General features: G+C 49.9%; 1 long non-coding RNA gene across 1 annotated transcript; it reads right to left on the bottom strand.

Annotated features, from left to right (window-relative positions):
• Nucleotides 1-11,022: 11,022 nt before the first annotated feature.
• On the bottom strand, nucleotides 11,023-13,024 carry LOC114685731. The gene is made up of 3 exons (XR_003733488.2): nucleotides 12,868-13,024; nucleotides 12,072-12,240; nucleotides 11,023-11,276 (listed from the first exon to the last, which is right to left on the bottom strand). It is a non-coding gene; the product is annotated as an uncharacterized LOC114685731 (long non-coding RNA).
• Between the last annotated feature and the right edge of the window lie 6,769 nt (nucleotides 13,025-19,793).

Raw genomic sequence — 19,793 nt, 5'->3', positions numbered from 1 at the left:
CACCTCAGCATACCCACATTGGCTAGACAGGGCTACTGCTTTTGTTTGTTTGTTTACATTATGATGGTGGAAAGCCACACACATTGTGGAAACTTGAGGCAGGTAAGGCCGAAAGCTCTGGGCCATGCCTTAAGCAAACAAAGAGCTCTGACAAGCACAGTAGTATCCTGACCCAGGGGACCCTGAAACCGGATCCCCAAGATGACCACTGCTGACATATGACCCAGAGCCAACCAGGAAACATCATGGCAGCTGGAGCAGAGCCCGCCAAAAATCACACACATAAATACCTCAGTTTATTTATTAATACTTTGTTTAATAAACGAGATTGCTAACAACCTCCCAGAGCCTGTGCCGTTGGTTCTGTGTCTGTTCACCCCCTACCCCCTGGGATCAGAGACAGTGGGACCCCAGCTGCAGAGCCAACAACAGAAACTACACTTTGAACTTTAAGTTTTGATGTTTCCAGAGCTACCATGGTGTGGCTTGAACCTCTCGTGATGCTGAATTGAGAAGGGTAGCTCCCAGCTAATCCTGCAACCATGAGGGAGACAGACCAGTCCTGCCGTGTGTGGTGCTGCCAGTGGGGCAGGCGGATGGAAGCCGTTTTCCATTTACACTTCCCACGTACAGCAAGCTTATCAGACGCAGCCACTCCACAAGCAGAGGAGTATCTGCACATGTTTTGTCAAAACTCCGGTTCTACCAGGCACGGGGTCGGCCCATCATGGGAGTCACCCCGGATGTCGTCTAACTCACTAGCAGCTCACATGGGGAACAATGGGTCACTGAAGAGAAGAGCCACATCCTCCAGACACAGGTAGAGTCCCAGTGCTGGGGTGGGGTGATGTGTAGCAGGGATTCACCCGTCCGTGAGAGACACTCAAGCAACCTGCATCTTCGTCCCTCTGCCTACGGTCCTTCCTCTGGTGAGCTGCCAATGCCACAACTAAGGCTGAGCAGGCATTGGTGCAGATCAGGAGCCCAAACTGCCTCATGATTCTCTTAAATTACCCCAATCTGACTTTAATTGCAAAATGATACACAATTACAGAAAACAGTCATATTGAAAATAGTATGCAGGGCGGTGGTGGCACACGCCTTTAATCCCAGCACTCAGGAGGCAGAGGCAGGCAGATCTCTGTGAGTTCGAGGCCAGCATGGGCTACAGAACAAGGTCCAGGACAGGCACCGAAACTACACAGAAAAACCCTGTCTCAAAACAAGAACAACAACAAAAAGTGTTATGCTGGGCGGTGGTGGATCTGCACACCAAAGCCACCAACAGTTTACCTAGCAAAGTTGTTGCAGCTCTGCTCAGCTCTGCCCAGCTCTGCCCAGCTCTGCCCAGCTCTGCTCAGCTCTGCCCAGCTCTGCTCAGCTCTGCCCAGCTCTGCCCAGCTCTGCCCAGCTCTGCCCAGCTCTGCTCAGCTCTGCCCAGCTCTGTTCAGCTCTGCCCAGCTCTGCCCAGCTCTGCTCAGCTCTGCTCAGCTCTGCTCAGCTCTGCCCAGCTCTGCCCAGCCCTACCCAGCTCTGCTCAGCTCTGCTCAGCTCTGCCCAGCTCTGCCCAGCTCTGCCCAGCTCTGCCCAGCCCTACCCAGCTCTGCTCAGCTCTGCCCAGCTCTGCTCAGCTCTGCCCAGCTCTGCTCAGCTCTGCCCAGCTCTGCCCAGCTCTGCTCCTCTCGGGGAGGCTTCCCCAGTGAAAGTGCTGAGCTCTGCTCTGGCTCCAGCAAATGTAGTCACAACTGGGCTTAATCTGATGCAAAGTGTCACACCACACAACAAGCTTCACTCAGGAGATTTACTGGGGGAAAATCCAGGAGGGTGGCTGCCTTTAGGGTGAGAAGCAGCAGCAAACTGAACAGGGTACAAAGCTTACACACAGTCTTGGCAGGGAGGGGCAGAGATTTCCAGGGTGGCTTGGGATTGGTTGTAGTTGGTTGGTTTTTACTCTTTTTGGTTCTTTGACTCTTAGGGGTCCCACCACCAGCTCCCAAATAAAACCACATGGAGATGTATTCTTTCTTATGAATGCCCAGCCTTAGCTTGGCTTATTTCTAGCCAACTTTTTGTAACTTAGATTATCCCATCTACCTTTTGCCTCTGGGATTTTACCTTTCTCTGTTTCTGTATCTCTTTCCTTTCCTTCTTACTCGGTGTCTGGCTGTGTGGCTGGGTGGCTGTGTGGCTGGGTAGCTGGCCCTGAAGTCCTCCTCCTTCTCTTGCTCCTTGATCTCTCTCTCCCCAGATTTCTCCTCCTATTTATTCTCTCTGACTGCCAGCCCCACCTATCCTTTCTTCTGCCTTGTGATTGGCCGTTCAGCTCTTTATTAGACCAATCAGGTGTTTTAGACAGGCAAAGCAACACAGCTTCACAGACTTAAACAAATGCAACATAGAAGAATGCAACACATTTTTGCATCATTAAACAAATGTTCTACAGCGTAAACAAATGTAACACATCTTAAATTATTATTCTACATTTCTCTCTTTTGTCTAAATAAAAATGAAAGGTTTAACTTTAATATAGTAAAACTACACACAACAAAAACAGTTATCAAGTAAGAATTACATTTACAATATTCAGTCCATTTGTATTTAGCAAATTCAGAGAAAATACTTCATTATCTATCTGATCTTAGTTGAGTCCAGAGTTTTATACCTAATTTACTTTCTATCATAACTAAGGAAAACGGCAACTATGATTATCTAGCCTTTTTGATCAAAGACCCAGAAGAATATAATATCATCTAACAACGGAGACATCTGGATGTTTGGACAGTCACCTAAAGTTCCTCTGCAATGTTGGGGCACTAATCTTCAGCCTACAGGCTTAGGGTATCTGGCAGACTTTCCAGTGAAGCAGGAAATTTGAAGGACTGTCCCATCTGGTATTGGCAATGTTCATCAGTCACTCTGCTCTGTGTCCTGCAGACTATCTGGCAGACTATTCTGTGAAACAGAAACCCTGAAGGACCATCCTACTTTGTTTTGGCAAAGTTCAGCAGTCACTTTCCTGTGAGTCCTCCATGTCTAGTTTATACAACATATTGTCAAGCAGTCAAGGCAAAAGCAGTTTCTTTCCCAAATGGCTAACCTTGCCACAATGAAGGCACACTCAATAAGGAATTTCTTCAGTTGCCCATCATCTTCTCTGAAGTAAATTGGTACTGTGGGAGCAGATGTATCTCATTGTCATGAAAAGCCCCAAGTTAATGAAACATTTTAAATGCCAGATTCTATAGGTCTTTGAAGTGTGTGAAGACCATTTATCTATTGAAAATATAACTCTGAAAGATCTTGAAAACATGCCTAACATAGCATGTTTATTCTCTCTGCCTGCCAGCAACACCTTTCTCCTGCCTTGTGATTGGCCATTCAGATCTTTATTAGACCAATCCGGTGTTTTAGACAGGCAAAGTAACACAGCTTCACAGAGTTAAACAAATGCAACATAAAAGAATGCAACACATCTTTGTATCATTAAAATAAATGTTTCACAGCATAAACAAATATAACACACCTTAAAATAACATTCCATAACAATTGGTAGATTTTTGTGGTCTGATTCTGGGGCAAGCTCAGAGACTGGTGGAATTTCATGCTCAGGGACCTCAGGGATTAGTGGGATTCTGCAGCCTGACTCTGGAGCAAAGTTCTGGGATTGGTGGATCAAGTCAAGTTCAGGGTGTTTTTGCTTGGTCCTTTTCACCCCTACATTCTCTCCTTTTTGTTTATTAATAAACAATGAGGGTTTGGGAAGGGGACGATGTTATCATTAGACTATTTTCTGTTCATTGGGGTCATTGAGGTCCTTGGGGCAATCCTGTTTTTCAGCGTTAGGATGTAACCGGGTGCTGCCCTGTAGCTAGGGGCCAGTAGTCCTGTAATAGTAACTGCTTAAAAATCTGGTTAGATATCTTTTGGATCTGTTGAAGAAATTTAGATAAGAAATTTATAAGACAGGTACAACTAGTAGGATTAAGAAAAGAGAAGAATAGGGATTAAGAAGGGCAGCGTCCAGTTCCATATTGGACTGTCAATGATCTACTGGCCAGAGGCATCAAGCTGTTTCTTTCATGTTTGAAGATCCATCTGGAGTTGTTGGATCTTATCTTTTACTATAGCTCATTTGTTAACATAGAAGCAACATTCCTCCCCAAGGAAGAGACAAAGGCCACCTCTCTCTGCTGTTAGTAAATCTAATAAAGCTTTCTTCTCCAGTTTTGTAGTACTACAATGATCAGTGAGTCTATTTGGCCCTGAAGGGTTGGGATGGTCTGAGCCACCTGTTGGAGATCCTGGATGAACTGTGAGAATGGTAAATGGCTAGGGAGGTAATCAGTCCCATCACTCCAGTGGGGACACTGTGGTTATGACCAGGGTTACTAGAAAGAATATGACCTGGGAGAAAGAATATGACCTGAATTGCTCATTTCTCATGGCATGCCAATATAAACTCAGTGATGGGAACTGGCAAGGGTTTTTCACCAGGTACCACCCCTAGCTTTGGAGAAGGAAACACTAGGGCACAAGTCCCCGACCACCTAGTGGGCAGGCAATGGTATACTTATGTGCCACAGAGCATCAGGGCACTGTGAACGTTTGGACATGGGAGCTGGGTGGCAATGCTAAGGGTTAGGTATTATTACAGTCTGTGGGACCCAGGGTGTCCACAAAGTGTGTTCCTGAAGAGTTAAAACAGTCTGTGATACCGAAGAGCGGAATGTGGGGGAGATAAGGTGCGGCAGTGATATCTGGCTCAGAGCAGTTAACAAGCAGTGAAGTGAGAGAATCTGAAGAGACAACGCGTGAGGTCACAAGTGGTGGTTGTGAGTTTGACCCCAGAGGGACACACGACCATCACTCTTCCAAGCAGTCAGGCAAAGCGTTATTCAACAGCTGATATGCAGAGGTCAAGGTCTGAAATAAGAGATGGTATGACAGGGAGATGGGATCAATATCCTCAAAAAGGGGTGATATTAGGGATGTAAGGACCTTTGAGGAGCTCTGAACCACTTCTTCTACTGTGTCTACACCTAGGGCTTGAGAGAGTGGGATGTGTACCCTCTGTGTTCTGAGTGTGCCTGATGGGCGGCTGTGATAAATGCTATAGTAAAGTTTACCAATGACCTTGTCTCCCACCTGGGATTCCATGGGTCCTTAATTAGGATAAAAGATTGCCCATTCTAGCCGGGTGGTGGTGGCACACGCCTTTAATCCCAGCACTCAGGAGGCAGAGGCAGGCAGATCTCTGTGAGTTCAAGGCCAGCCTGGTCTCCAAAGTGAATTCCAGGAAAGGCGCAAAGCTACACAGAGAAACCTTGTCTGGAAAAACCAAAAAGAAAAAAAAAAAAAAAAAAAAAAAAAAAAAAAGATTGCCCATTCTACATAAAAAGCAGAATGCCTTCCTGAATATGTATCATGTCTCCTACAGGACCACTAAGGGCAGGCTGCTTCTAGCCAACATCAACAGCAATCTCTTGTTTGACCATAGAGCAAGCAAGAATGGGGAGCAGGTGTTTTAGAGGTCGATTTAGGTGTTACAGAGACAAGTATCTCCTTTTGACAACCTGCTGGTGAGCCGTCCCACCACGAGAGTGGTCTGGTTGAAGTGTTACAAAGTTCAAGCACCAGCACGGGGTACATTCCTGTGCGTATGTTGTGGCCACATCATGAGACCCCCAAGCAAGACCACTACAGAGCCGATATCTGATGCAGAACACACAGGGGTTTATTGATGACAAGCAAACCCCGACTTGGTCTGCGTCCAACATCTGACACAGCGGGTGAAGGAGGACAGCTCTGAGCTCTCAGGGTGAGGGGTTTTTAAAAGAAAAACCACAAGTAGGGTGGTACAAGCCTTGGCATCATATGATTGGGTGAGGTGAGTAACCTGAATTTACTGGTTGGGGGTTATAGTTACCATTTTGGGGCAGGCCTGTACAAGTCCCAGGCTCTGTCCTTGAGCTGCCATGGGGGCCTGGCTGGCCTGGCACGTACTGACTGTGGGGGCTGCCTCAGTGGCCCAGGCTCTGTCCTTGAGCTGTCATGGAGGCTGGCTGGCCTAGCATGTTCACATTGACCCATGCATGTAGCTCTAAGTTGGTGAGGGGTCCCAGACAGTAAACAACTGACTGAACTGTGAGCAGTCAGAGTACGTGCAGAAAGGGAGCTACTGCAAGGACTATGTCTTTTGTTTATGGCCCTCCCAGAAATGGCTTGCTTAAGTTTCAGGAAACTGAAACTGAGGCCTGATCTCTGAGAGAAGACTGGGCAGCCTGTTATGGGGTCTGCTTGGTCCTTTCAATATATGGAGGTGCAGCTTTAATACCTTATTAAACAAGCATTGTCTTTTAAATTCTATAATAAGCCCTGCTTTTATGATTTTTGTTTTCAAAACAGGAATTATCATACAAAATAGAGAAAATAGGCCTGGGTGGTAAGCCCTAGTCAAGGGGAGATGGAAGAGGGAGTTATAGGGAACTGAATCAGCCATTGACAGCCTGACACAGAGCAATTTCCTGACCCTATTAGGATGGGCTGTTGGTTAGAGGTGGGGGGGGGGGTTGTCCACTTGGACAATAAACATCCATATGTAAGAGCTACCCCAGACAGGTGTAGATAAAAGGAAATAGAGAAGAAAGCAAGTTTAGATATAAAAATGCTTTTGGATCGTTTTTCATGTAGTGGCAGATGTTATCATTGAAAATCAAGCATGCCAATTTTGGCCGTTTGAACTGTACTAAGGTCAGAGTCTTTAATAAAATTGGAGTCCGTGGATGAAGAGGGGAAGGGTCGCAAAGTGAACTCCGCTGCAGGGAGTTTCTGTGAGCTCCAAGTGGGAGCCGACAGGAAGGACAAGGTCGCAGAGGTCCAGATGGGCTTCGGGAAGCTGTGGGGCTTAGCAGGCCAGGGGGAGGAGGCCAGGAGACAGGGATGGTCCAATAGTTGCCCACATGGTGGGGCCCTGGGGGTGTAGCAGGCTCCAGGAGCCAGTGAGAGGACATTTACCAAGTAGGCAAGGAGAGATGGATGGTTAGAACAGGTGGAGGCAGAAGCAGCTGAAGAATTTGGAACCAAATGTGATGGGCAGCAAAAGCCAGCAGAAACAAATGGTCTGCACACATCTTAAGAATCAAATCGGCAACTTGAGTCATTTTGGAATGTTAAGGCATGGGCACTACGGGCTAAAAGGAAACTACTGCTGGGTTGATAAGTCGGAGGTCCTGAGCCAAGCGATAGGTTCCATAGTGTGTGTGTGTGTGTGTGTGTGTGTGTGTGTGTGTGTGTGTGTGTGTGTGTAGATGTAACCAACTGTCTTATTAAATAAGAAACACAGAACCAATGTAAAAGAGAAAGCCGAGAGGTCAGAGCTCAAAGCTAAAATCTTACCCTTCCTCCTGCGGTGCTCCTAGTTCTCTGAAAGAGACCTACTTCCTGTGTGTGTGTCTATACATAGTCTTTCTGATCTGCCTTCTCATTGGTTGTAAACCAAAACACGTGACTGCCTCGTCACTGTCTGAATGTACAGCCCCCCAGGTCTTAAAGGCATATGCCTCCAATGCTGGCTGTATCCCTGAACACACAGAGATCTATAGGATTAAAGGCGTGCACCACCACTGCCACGCTCTTTCTATGGCTCTAATAGCTCTGACCCCCGGGCAACTTTATTTATTAACATACAATTAAAATCACATTTCAGTACAAATAGAATACCACCGTGTGTGTGTGTGTGTGTGTGTGTGTGTGTGTGTGTGTGTGTATGTGCGCGCGCGCGCGTGTTAACTGTGAGTATAGGGGTATTAAAGGTAGAAATGGGGTGTGATAGACCCCAGACTCAAGGCACTATCCTCTCAGGTGGGCGCCCCAGAAACCTGGACTCCAGACCAGTTGATGCAATCCCAAGAGGCTTTATTTAATCATTTGCGCAAACGGGCTCCCTCTACTATTCAGTGAGAGGAGCCCCGAACAGTAATTGCAGGCATCTTTTAAAGGCAAAACCACAAAATTAGCATAGCATTCGGGGCAATACATAATTGGCTGGTTTAAAGATCAGCACCGGGGAAGGGGTGTACAGCTATGGGGACCTTCCATGGGGGCTGCTTTTCTTCCTAGAATAGCCACAGGATGTTCTGCCAGACCCAGACAGTGTCACAAGGTTATTCTGCTGATGCCACAAGAAATATGACAAGAATATTTCTGCTGAGGCTAACGGTTTGGGGGCCTGAGGCTGGTACTCGTTCCTCTTTCTCATGTTTAACCCTTTCAGGGAGAAGATTCTCTCTTAGAGGTCAGAGATGAAAGGCTCAAGTCCCCTGAGGCTTTGGAGAGTGGGTACTGAGCCAAGGGCATGAGATGAGTAGAGTAGCAGTCGTCCCCGTTGGAAACAGTCTGTCCCTTTATTTTGTTTTGCTCTTTCTCTGTCACATAGCAGGTAGATTGCGGATAGGAGATCGAGATTTTGGAGGAAACCTTTTAAACATGTATGCTTGGGTCTAGAGGAGGGGGACCTATACCCCAACTCCAGAGTCAGCTTTCAATTGAAATGGGACAGCATAAATCAATGGTCCAATGCCGCTCAGACCTAAACGACACCTGAATTCCTGTAAAAAGTGAATCTGGTAAGCCGGGAACAAAGAAGGCTTACAGATAGGAAACTTTTTAGCTCTGCCCATAGACAGAGAATGCTGCAGGAAGGAGCTGAGAGACGCACCAGCCAGGGAGGAGTGTGTGCCAGGAATGTGCATGCTGCAGGGAGAAGTGTGCGCCAGGAATGTGCGTGCTGCAGGGAGGAATGTGCACCAGGAATGTGCATGCTGCAGGGAGGAGTGTGCACCAGGAATGTGCATGCTGTGGGGAGGAGTGTGTGCCAGGAATGTGCTTACTGCAGGGAGGAGTGTGCGCCAGGAATGTGTATGCTGTGGGGAGGAGTGTGTGCCAGGAATGAGCATACTGCAGGGAGGAGTGTGCGCCAGGAATGTGTGTGCTATGGGAAAGGAGTGTCCGCCAGGAATGTGCATGCTGCAGGGAGGAGTGTGTGCCAGGAATGTGCTTACTGCAGGGAGGAGTGTGCACCAGGAATGTGCATGCTGCAGGGAGGAGTGTGTGCTAGGAATGTGCATGCTGCGGGGAAAGAGTGTGCCAGGAATGTGTATGCTGTGGGGAGGAGTGTGCACCAGGAATGTGCATACTGCAGGGAGGAGTGTGCCCCAGGAATGTGCATGCTGCAGGGAGGAGTGTGCACCAGGAATGTGAATGCTGCAGGGAGGAGTGTGTGCTAGGAATGTGCATGCTGTGGGGAAAGAGTGTGCGCCAGGAATGTGTATGCTGTGGGGAGGAGTGTGTGCCAGGAATGTGCATACTGCAGGGAGGAGTGTGCCCCAGGAATGTGCATGCTGCAGGGAGGAGTGTGCACCAGGAATGTGCATGCTGCGGGGAAGGAGTGTGCGCCAGGAATGTGCATGCTGCAGGGAGGAGTGTGTACTAGGAATGTGCGTGCTGCGGGGAAGGAGTGTGCGCCAGGAATGTGCATGCTGCAGGGAGGAGTGTGCACCAGGAATGTGCTTACTGCAGGGAGGAGTGTGCACCAGGAATGTGCATGCTGCGGGGAAGGAGTGTGCGCCAGGAATGTGCATGCTGCAGGGAGGAGTGTGTGCTAGGAATGTGCATGCTGCGGGGAAAGACTGTGCGCCAGGAATGTGTATGCTGTGGGGAAGAGTGTGCACCAGGAATGTGCATACTGCAGGGAGGAGTGTGCCCCAGGAATGTGCATGCTGCAGGAAGGAGTGTGCCCCAGGAATGTGCATGCTGCAGGGAGGAGTGTGTGCCAGGAATGTGCTTACTGCAGGGAGGAGTGTGCACCAGGAATGTGCATACTGCAGGGAGGAGTGTGCCCCAGGAATGTGCATACTGCAGGGAGGAGTGTGCGCCAGGAATGTGCATACTGCAGGGAGGAGTGTGCGCCAGGAATGTGCATACTGCAGGGAGGAGTGTGCCCCAGGAATGTGCATGCTGCAGGGAGGAGTGTGCCCCAGGAATGTGCATGCTGCAGGGAGGAGTGTGTGCCAGGAATGTGCTTACTGCAGGGAGGAGTGTGCACCAGGAATGTGCATACTGCAGGGAGGAGTGTACCCCAGGAATGTGCATGCTGCAGCTGGCCTACTCCTTTGCTTTCTCATGCCACTTTGCAACAAGCTTACAGATCCATCAATGGTAACTCAGAAGACAGGACATTTACACAGTGTGTGTGTGTAATACCAGGCAAAAAACAAACTGGGGTTGGAGTGGAGGAAAGGGAAAGCCTGAACACAGGGAACGGAGGAATCTCTTTCCATTTCCCCAGTCACTCACAGTATTTGTAAAGGTCTCAAATAGTATTAGGATCTAGGGTGCCATTAGGCGCCCATTTGGGTTGATTATTTAAGGGGCTTTGAGGCCAAATTTGATTGCAAAGGTGAATAAGTTTAGGGCCCTTCTGGTCAGGTGCCAGGTGTACCAAAGGGGTGCCAGACACTCAACAGTCACTTTCTTGGACTCAGGGAAATGTTTATACCAGCCAAAGGAGAAGCTCACCCAATTGCCACTGGTGCATGGAGTGCTGAGCCGGACGGAGGGTGAATCTGTTTGGGTGGATCAGAGATGAGGGATAGAGTCCCAGTGCGATTCAGACCAAGAGGGGAAGCAGGGGCACATTATGAGCCTATCTGAGTCATGGCACCAAACGTAAGCATTGCCCCTTGGATGGAAAGGTACTCTGGCAGTCAGGAGCCAAGAAATACCACAATGTCACCATAAGCATAGCAGCTTACCGCCTGCTCCAGGGAAAGGTTTTCCCAATGCTCTGCTCTGGCGAGGGAAGGTTTTCCCGGTGAAGCTTTGCTCGGGTCCCCCAGAGTGTAACAACTCCGCTCCACTAGGACAAAGATTCTCCTGCAAAAGTGTTACAGTTCTGCTCCCCTCTGGCAAAAATTGTTACAGCAGATCTCTGCTCAGGCAAAAATGTCAGGCCACACAACAAACCTTACTCAAGAGATTTATTGGAAAGAAGAATCCAGGAGGGTGACTGCCTCTAGGGTGAGAAGCAGCAGCAAACTGAAGAGGGTACAGAGCTTATATAGGGTTTCCTGCGGGGAGGGGGTGGAGATTTTCAGGGTGGCTTGGGATTGATGGGTTTTGTGGTCTGATTCTGGGCAAGCTCAGGGATTGGTGGAATTTCAAGCCCTGGTCCTGGGGTCAAGTCAGGGTCAGGGTGTTTTTCCTTGGCTCTTTTCATCCTACAAGGATGAAAATAAAACAAGACAGGATGACCTCAGGAGCTAGAAGATGCAAACAGAGCAGAACAGAGCTGGAGAATGTTCGCATGTGGGTTTTGTGAGCCCAGGAGCTTGATGCTGCTTTGTCAAATACCCAGGCTGAGGGTCGTTGATCTGGGGCGAGCGTATGTCTGGTGCCTGCCCTGCTCCAAGCCTCAGCGGCCACCCCTGCAGCCTCCAGGATGCCCACACCTGCTCTTCAGTGCATCTCCTTCAGACTGGATGGGGCAGGAGTGCACATTGTCACTGATCTCAGCTGCCACTGAGTGAGGGTGCAGCTCCCCAGGGAACCCTGCGCCCCCACGGTGGCGCCACAGGGTGGAGATCCACGACAATGGCTAAGCTGGGAGCTGGGTGGGGGGAAGTGACGGGAGAGGGGGAGCTGAAAGGTGAGGTCCACGGACCTCTGAGGCCTCCCTGCTGGTGGCTCCTGCTCCATGTCGCTCTGGGGCTGTCTTTGGCTGGCTGCGCCCCAATCTTCTCTGCCTACACCACCTTGAACTTGGCCTGTGGAACACCCGTGAAGCCTGGGTATGGGGGTACTCGGTCTGGTCCTTACCAAGGCTTGGGGTTCACAAAGGGCTCAGCCCCTTTCTGGCGCAGTGATTTCATAGCGGGTTGATAGGTATGGTGGATTGGGAAGCTGTGGAGAAGCTAGTCAACTGCCTAGCTTCTGTAGGACAGGGGGAGCTGTGCCGGGCGCGGGTCAGTGTTTTTCTCTTTTTAAACCATCTCACACTGCCTCGCCCCCTTTACCTGGACAGCCACAGACGCTGCTGCGTTTGATCCTCATTTCTCTGCCTTCCATGCTTGCCTGGCATCCACGTAAGTAACTCGCAGCTTCCTTGGAGGCCTTGGGGGTTACTTAGTAACCTCGCCGGGGACGAGGGCTTACTAAACGCCCTGCAAACATTGCTTCCATCACCTGAAATACAAGACTCCATGACTTATTTTGAGGCGGGATAGAAAGGTGGGAAAATTTGAGGGACCCTAAGGAGAGAATGGCTGAAGCCTTCCCTAGCTGCAGGCAACGATTCAGGTATATAGCAATAGCTTGAAACCCTGCCCCCTAGCTACCAACCTGCAATTTTCTAGGGAACGTCACGCACAGGGAAGCGACGTGGACTAAACCCCTGTGCAGCCTTACTGGTTTCTGGTTTCACCGTGGGTTATGATTCCATCTAGGGCATCTCCAGGGTCATCTCAAGTGTCTTACAAAAGAGGAGGGGGGGGACTTCTTACTAATCCTTTGAAAGGAAAACGGAGAGTCAATGGTATATGTGGCTAATACAATGACAATTCCTGCTTCCTCCTGGAGAAGTCCGCACCCACCACTCTGGGTGTATTTCACTCTCTGCTGCTTGTTCTTTGAAAAGCCCACACCCACACCTTTGCTGTGTCTTACTTTCTTCTGGGTGCTTCTTTCTCATATTTCTTATAATATAGCTTAAGACTATGTCTTAGTTAGGGTTGGTTTCTCTTGCTATGAAGAGACACCGTGACCACGGCAACTCTTATAAAGGAAAACATTTAATTGGGGTGACTCACTTACAGTTCAGAGGTTCAGTCCATTATCATAGCAGGACATGGCATCATACCAGGCAGACGTGATGCTGGCTACATTTTCAGAAGACAACAAGCCGTGGGCTCAGACACTGGGTGGTATCTTGAGCATAGGAAACCTCAAACCCTGCCCCCACACTGGCACATTCCCTCCAACAAGGCCACACCTACTCTAACAAAGCCACACCTCCTAAAAGTGCCACTCCCTATGAGCTTATGTGGGCCAATTACGTTCAAACTACCACAGGCTATATTAAAATACTTTTAATAAAATTCCCAACTTTGCTTCACTATGCCACCTACTCTTGAAATTCTTTTCAGCATCAAATCCACAAGCCCAGCTTTGGCCTGAGTTGGGGTCCCTAAGGTAGGAAACTCCCCCGTTTTCCTAGGGTGGCACTGCACAGCTCTGTCCTGACCCCTCACCACTGACATTTTCTTCCTCTTTCAAATGTGTTAAGGCATGATATGATGGAGGCATGTAATATAGGTGATAGGTGGTCTCTTTGCCAGCAGAACTTCAAGAGAGAAAAGAGAAGCTGGCCACATGATTCAAAGTAGCATCTTTGCAGACTGTGGGAACAAGTATTTCCCTCAGCAGCATGTTTTGTTTTTGTTTTTGTTTTCTTCATTTGAAGACACATTTTGAAATTGCCCAGCAAAATAGCCTGAGACATTTCTGCCACGAAGAACTTGTGTCTCTTGGTGTTGATGAGTAGACTTGCTCCTCGCTTGTCTTTGGGTTCCGTTTACCTGACTGCTGTGTCTGTCCTGGTTTCCTATTGGAAAAGCAAGTACACCAGAGCAGAGCCTGGGCGGCCCCTCCCTCGGACTCCTCCTGTGACTACAGTGCTCAGCAGAGACGCAGAAGATGGTGTGTGCCGGGGAATCCTTCACGGGAATCCTTCACTGGTCCCTGATACACAGCCGCCTCGGTGGCTTTGGTGTGCAGATTCACCATGATTCCAGCTTCCTGCTGTAAATGAGGATGGGGGCAGAGGGAGAAATTCATGTTCCAGATAAAGAACTGTGGCGTAGTCAGCAGTGCCTGCCATCCGCTGTGTTCGGTTTTGCCGGTGTGCGGATGGAAGCATGGAGTGGGGACCATGTTTGTGTCCACACGGCTTGATTCAGAGTGCACCTGGACATGACATTTTGCTTCTTTTCGTATTCATTAGATGGAGAATCTCTTAGATGCCAGGATTTTGTGGTACTGAGAACTAGTCCCAGAGCCCTGCCCATGCTGCGTGAGTGCTCTGCCACCAAGGTGCACCCTCAGTCTTTAGTGTATTTATATATAATGTATATATTAAACTATGTGTGCGCATGTGTGTGTGTGTCCAGGTGCCAGCAAAAGCCAGCAGTTGGGAGCCTCCTGATATGGGTGCTGGAAACTGAACTCAGGGATCCTTTGGAAGAGCAGCAAAGTGCTCTTCACTTCACAGAGTGCTAAGCCATCTCTTCAGTACACCTTGTTTGGGGATTTATTTTGATTTTTATTTTTATGCATAAGTGCTTGTCTGCACTTATGTACATGTACCATATGTGTGGCTGCTGCCTGTGTGGGCCAGAAGAGGGCCTCCGATCCCCTAGAACTGGAGTTACAGAGAATTGCGAGCTACCACATGGGTGCTTGGAGTTAAACTCAGGTCCTCCCCAGGATTAGCAAGTGCTTTTAACCTTTGAGATATCTCTTCAGCCCTTAGTGTCCCATTCTTAAAACAAAGTAAGACAATTGCAGGCTGTCCGGAAGGGCTCAGTGGGTAAGGGGCTTGCTGCTAAGCCCAGTGACCCGAGTTCAAAATCCTGGCACTCACATGGAGGAAGGAGAGAACCAACTCTTTGTCCTCTGACCTCGACAAGCATTCTGATATGCACACACACAATAAATAAATGTAAATTTAAAGAAAAGTTAAAATACACTTAAAGAAAGAAATCAGTACTGTCACCACTGCAGAATGACTAAAGATGTGCATAAAAATCAAATTCCAAACAACACAAAGTGTCTCATCAACACCCAGGACAATGTTCTTGGGGCTCTGAAAGGCCAAAGCTGCATTTCACGTTTCCTACTAAGAGACCAGGGGCACCCCCTCCACACAGCACCCCTCACCTCTGCAGTCTACGGAGCTCTTCCCATTTCACCAGCGATACTTCTGAGACTTTGCTCATCACATCTTTCATGCAAAAACCCTCAGGACTCACCTCCCTGAGCCTATCTTCAGCCCAGGGGGCTGACCTTCCCTCGCAGTGAGGCCACATCCAATTCTGGCAGGATTCAGAGACCGTTTTCCAAGGAGGTCACTCCTGGCCCTCAGATGGCGTTCCTGGGTGTATGAAACGCTGTGCTGGTGTGGAAACCCATCTCCCACTCCTGAGTCAGGTTTACAGGGAACGCCATAAAAGAAGCAGAGAGGCCAGCCTGTCCTTGGGAGGCCCCAGGGCTAGTGTGTGGCTTCTTCCTAGGAAGATAAAGGGTAAGCAGTAGACTGCAAGCCAGGGACTCCAAATGGGGGACTGCAATGTTACCATCTGACTGGCCAGTTGGAACAGATGCTGGCTTCTGCTGCAAGCCTTTCTAGTAAACAGGTCAATATAGTTCCCTTATGTCTAAGTGAGGATAAATTGAGCCAAACTGTGCTTTGAGTAGTCTTGGTTTGCTCTGTTTTTAAGGCAGAGTCTCATGTAGCCTGGGCTGGTCTTGAACCCACTATGTAGCTAAGGATGACCTTGAACTTGTGGTCCTCCTGGGAGGCCTCTACCTCCCAACTTCTGGGATTATAGGTATGTACCACCATGCCATTTGTGTGGTGTTAGGTGTGGAACCCAGGGCTTTGTGAATGGTAGTCAGACCCCCAGGGTTTCTTGCACCCTAGGCCAGCCCTCACCATTGAGATGAACCCCTTCAGTCCTTAAGTATTCTTTTGGAGCATGCTTTCTAGGGGATGCACTGTATTTTAGTAAAGTTTAATTACGCTTTGGTATATTTTTCCCACAAAAGAAAAAGAGTTCTAGGTTTAAACTTGTCACTATGCACCCCAGAAACTACATTTGAGATGTCCTAGAAGTCTTGAGTCCCCAGGTTACAGTTTTCCAGGGGTTCTAGAGGAGACCCTGTGTGTTGGCTAGTTTTATGTCAACTTGATACAAGCCAAAGTCATCTGAGAGGAGGGAGCCTCAGTTGAGAAAATGCCTTCATAGGATTAGGTTGCAGGTAAGCCTGTAGGGCATTTCTTAACTAGTGCTTGATGGGGGAGGGGCCAGGACCACCCCTGGGCTGGTGGTCCTGGGTTCTATAAGAAAGCAGGCTGAACAAGCCATGGGGAGCAAGCCAGTGAGAAACACACCTCCGTGGCCTCTGCATCAGCTCCTGCCTCCAGGATCCTGGCCTGACTTCCCTCAGTGATGAACTGTGATGTTTAAGTGTAAGACAAACAAACCTTTCCTTTCCGAGTCGCTGTGGTCATGGCACTTCTTGACAGCAGTAGTAACCCTCATGAAGACACCCTGTTTCATCTGAGTCCGGCAACCCACGGGCAGAAGCTTCGTGGCTTCCAGAGGGACAGTATTTCTTTCTCTCTTTTTTATTTGTTCATAAACCCAGTAATTTGAGGATGCCAAAACTAGGGTCACTAATTCATACACTGTATGGCATGAAGTGATCCCCAAAACCAGTTGTTTATAACCTTCATCCCACGTGAAAGCCTATGCTTTGGCTAAGAGGTAAATTGTAACATTTATTCTGTTTGCCTCACTCTTTTTTATTATGTGCACAGGGCAAACAGGAACAGCATTTCCAGTGGCGGAAGGACCACAGGAAGGGCACCCTACAAGGGGAGGGGGCAGACCTGAAGTCAGCAGAAACGTCGCCGGTCCCCTTCTGAGTGAGAATGAGCAACAGAAGCAGCGTGGCAGCCACGCACGGTGGAGTTGGCAGCAGACCGGCGGAGATCAGGAGGCGACGGCTCTCTTCCTGGGCTCAGACTGGCAGGGCATGGGTCTGGAAACGGACATCAGCTGCCCAGGCCTGAGCAGGGCTGGCACCAGGATCAGTTTCTACTCACAGCCGGTTGCTACAAGTCGCCTGGCAGCTGCCCCCGGTGCGGACATTGCTGACAGGCGCTTGTCACGAGGACGCTGGAGGGAGGCCCACAGCGCGTTCTCGGTGCCGGGCAGGTGCGTGAATGGCGGTGCCAAGTTCAGACCGGGAAAGCTCAGCACAATGGGGAGGGAGGGGCTTGCTGATCCTCTGCCCAAGCCGTCCTCGCTGCTCCTTCCCGTGGCCGGAGAGATATCACTGCGGAGCATCTCTGACGGGCCTTAGGATCATCGGTACCAGATGCCTTCTGTGTCTTCCCACTCAAGGACAGAAGAGCCCTGGCCTGGCAAGTCACTGTCGCGGCAGGAGCCATGTCCTCCTTGCGTCTCCTCACTGTGGAACTCAGTACCGAGCAGCTCGTGAGTGGTGATGAGAGCTTGGCCTGGCCTGGAATCTCGCTCAGATGCACAAAGGTTTTCATAGCAACCTCTCCAGCCATTGGTCCCCCCACCCCCATGACAAGTGGAGGCTGCCCAGGCTCTGATCCACGGTGGGGACATAAATGTGGGCTCCTGAAGACAGCATAGTGGCCCTCCTCCTACTCTTGCTGTGTGCCTGGCTAGACTTGGTTACTGAAGCCCTGCTGGACATAAACGTGGATCGACATGCACAACCGTGGCTATGCCGCAGAGATTTCTAGCCTGAGGGTTGACTGACTTCACAGTGTTCACATCCGCAGGGCCTGCCTCCTGTGTTACAGGGACCTGCTGCACACCCCAAGTGCGTGCACACAAAGGAGCCATTGGATCTGGCCTGAACTCCTCTGCAGGGCAGCACCGAGGGGCGAGGCCATGTCTCCTCACCTTTGGCTCTCTGGGCCTTTGCTATCCAGCGTGGCAGCCACTGAACAGACAGGGCTGAATGTATTTACAGAAGGAAAACTCTTAGAACCTGCCCATACCAGCCACCCTTCGAGCAGTTAATAACTCACATTGAGCTACACAGAGAGAATGTCCCATCCTCACAGCACGCTCTGGGGGTAGCTGTTCAAAGCCTGCTCAGAACCGACTGAACTCACATACCACAGTGTGTACCTCACAGATTGGTGTGAGTGTGAAGTGAAATGTTGAAAGGTAATTGCTTCAACTCGTCACTTTGACTTGCAATTGTTTTTTTCAGTGACTGTTGAAGGCCTGAAGTCCACAGAGTCCAGGGGAGGACTGAGAACTCACCTGCCGGAGTATGACCGGAGTATGGTGATCCTGTGTGACCCACTGTCTTAGTCTGTTTTCTGTTGCTAGAGCAAAATACCCGAGCCTGGCACTTCACGAGCAAAGGCGCGGTCAGCTCGCTGTTCTGGACCGACAGGCACCGCACCAGCATCGGCTTTGGTAAAGGTCCTCCTGGATAAAGGACGAAGTCATGGTGGGGCATGGAAACCAGAGATCTAAGAACTACCGAGGTTCTGAGAAAACGCTGTTATTCCCTTCTTATGCGGGTGCTCCAGGGCCTTCCCGCTGTCTACTGGAACTCCTCCTCTTTGGAGATTTCACTGAAAGACCCCAGCATACTTGCTTAGCCTAACACCATTTTGAGCAAGGCCTGAAAGTACGGGGAAAGTTCAGTTAGAGGACATGGGCACAGGAACAAACAGGGTATCTGCGGTCGGCCACCTGGCCCCAGAACAGGTAACTAAAGGTCAGAAAAACAACTTGTAACCAAGCCAGCAGGCGTGTGGAGCTCGGGGGAAAAACCACGAACTGTCCTGAGTTTGAACCTGGCCTCATATGAATCGTCCAATCAGGACCCTGTAAACCGAGCTTCTCGTGCTTCTGCTGCCCGACCCTATAAAAACCCTCCACTCCAGCCCGTCGGCGCGCCAGTCTCTTGAGCCTCTTGAGTGACTGTGTCGCCCCGGGTACCCGTGTTCCTGAATAAAGCCTCTTGCTGTTTGCATCTGACTTGTGGTCTCGGTGTGATCTCTGGGCGAGGGTCTCTCCAGAGGGGAGACTACCTTCGGGGGTCTTTCATCACCATCTTTGAATATTGTCACAACAAGGACCAGGTCTCCAGCACATGACCCTGGGGGTACAAAGCACAGCCAAACAGTAGCACCCATCCTGACCTGCACTGCTGTAGCCATGGGTGAGGAGTACGCTCGAATAACTCTCTGTGGTGTTTTCTATCTCAAGCCTGGATCATGTGCAATGGGATTCCAGTGAAGATTTCAGGCGGGGAAACCCCGGGGTCATCGGCTATACCATATCCAGTGGGAGTGTTTTCTGGGGAGGAGGGAGCCAGGTAAGCCTGCTACTCTAAGACCGAAGCAGGAGCACAGACTAGAGGAAAGGCCAGCTCTTTCCCATTCAGTGCATACCCACAGTGGTGGATGCTGGCCGGCCTTTCCCTTGCCACTGAAACACAAGCTTCTCAGCCTCAGGGCATCGTGTCTGATCGGTTGGAATCTGTTGGGAGGTAAGCACAAGGGGCCTGATTTGGGTTTGGGGCACTGTCCCACTCGGAAGGAGCCCGTGACAGAGCATGGCCGCCCACCCTCTTCAGACCCCACAGTGTCACTCTGTCTTCTATCTTTACTCTCCACTCCTGGTCTTGAGGACCCTGCCAGAATGGGCGAGCTGAAGGATGCTCCTCTGCAGGTCTTCCTGCACGTGGTCCTTCTAGAGATGAGAGGTGACAAGCGCCCCCACCCACCCACACACCCCACACTTTTCACCCAATCCTCAGATCACGGAACTAGGAGGAAGCCCCGTCTCCTTGTGTAGCCTGTGTCCGGCTGCCCCTCAGGCCCATCCACAGCAGGGCACAGACCTAAAGGACATGTGGGAAGAGGTCACACAGTCACCCTCGATGTCTGT

The sequence above is a fragment of the Peromyscus leucopus genome, chromosome 12 (genome assembly GCF_004664715.2).
Source record: "Peromyscus leucopus breed LL Stock chromosome 12, UCI_PerLeu_2.1, whole genome shotgun sequence".
Taxonomy (NCBI): Eukaryota; Metazoa; Chordata; class Mammalia; order Rodentia; family Cricetidae; genus Peromyscus; species Peromyscus leucopus.
Note: the sequence above shows the minus strand (reverse complement) of the source record. Positions and strands in the feature narration are given on the sequence as shown.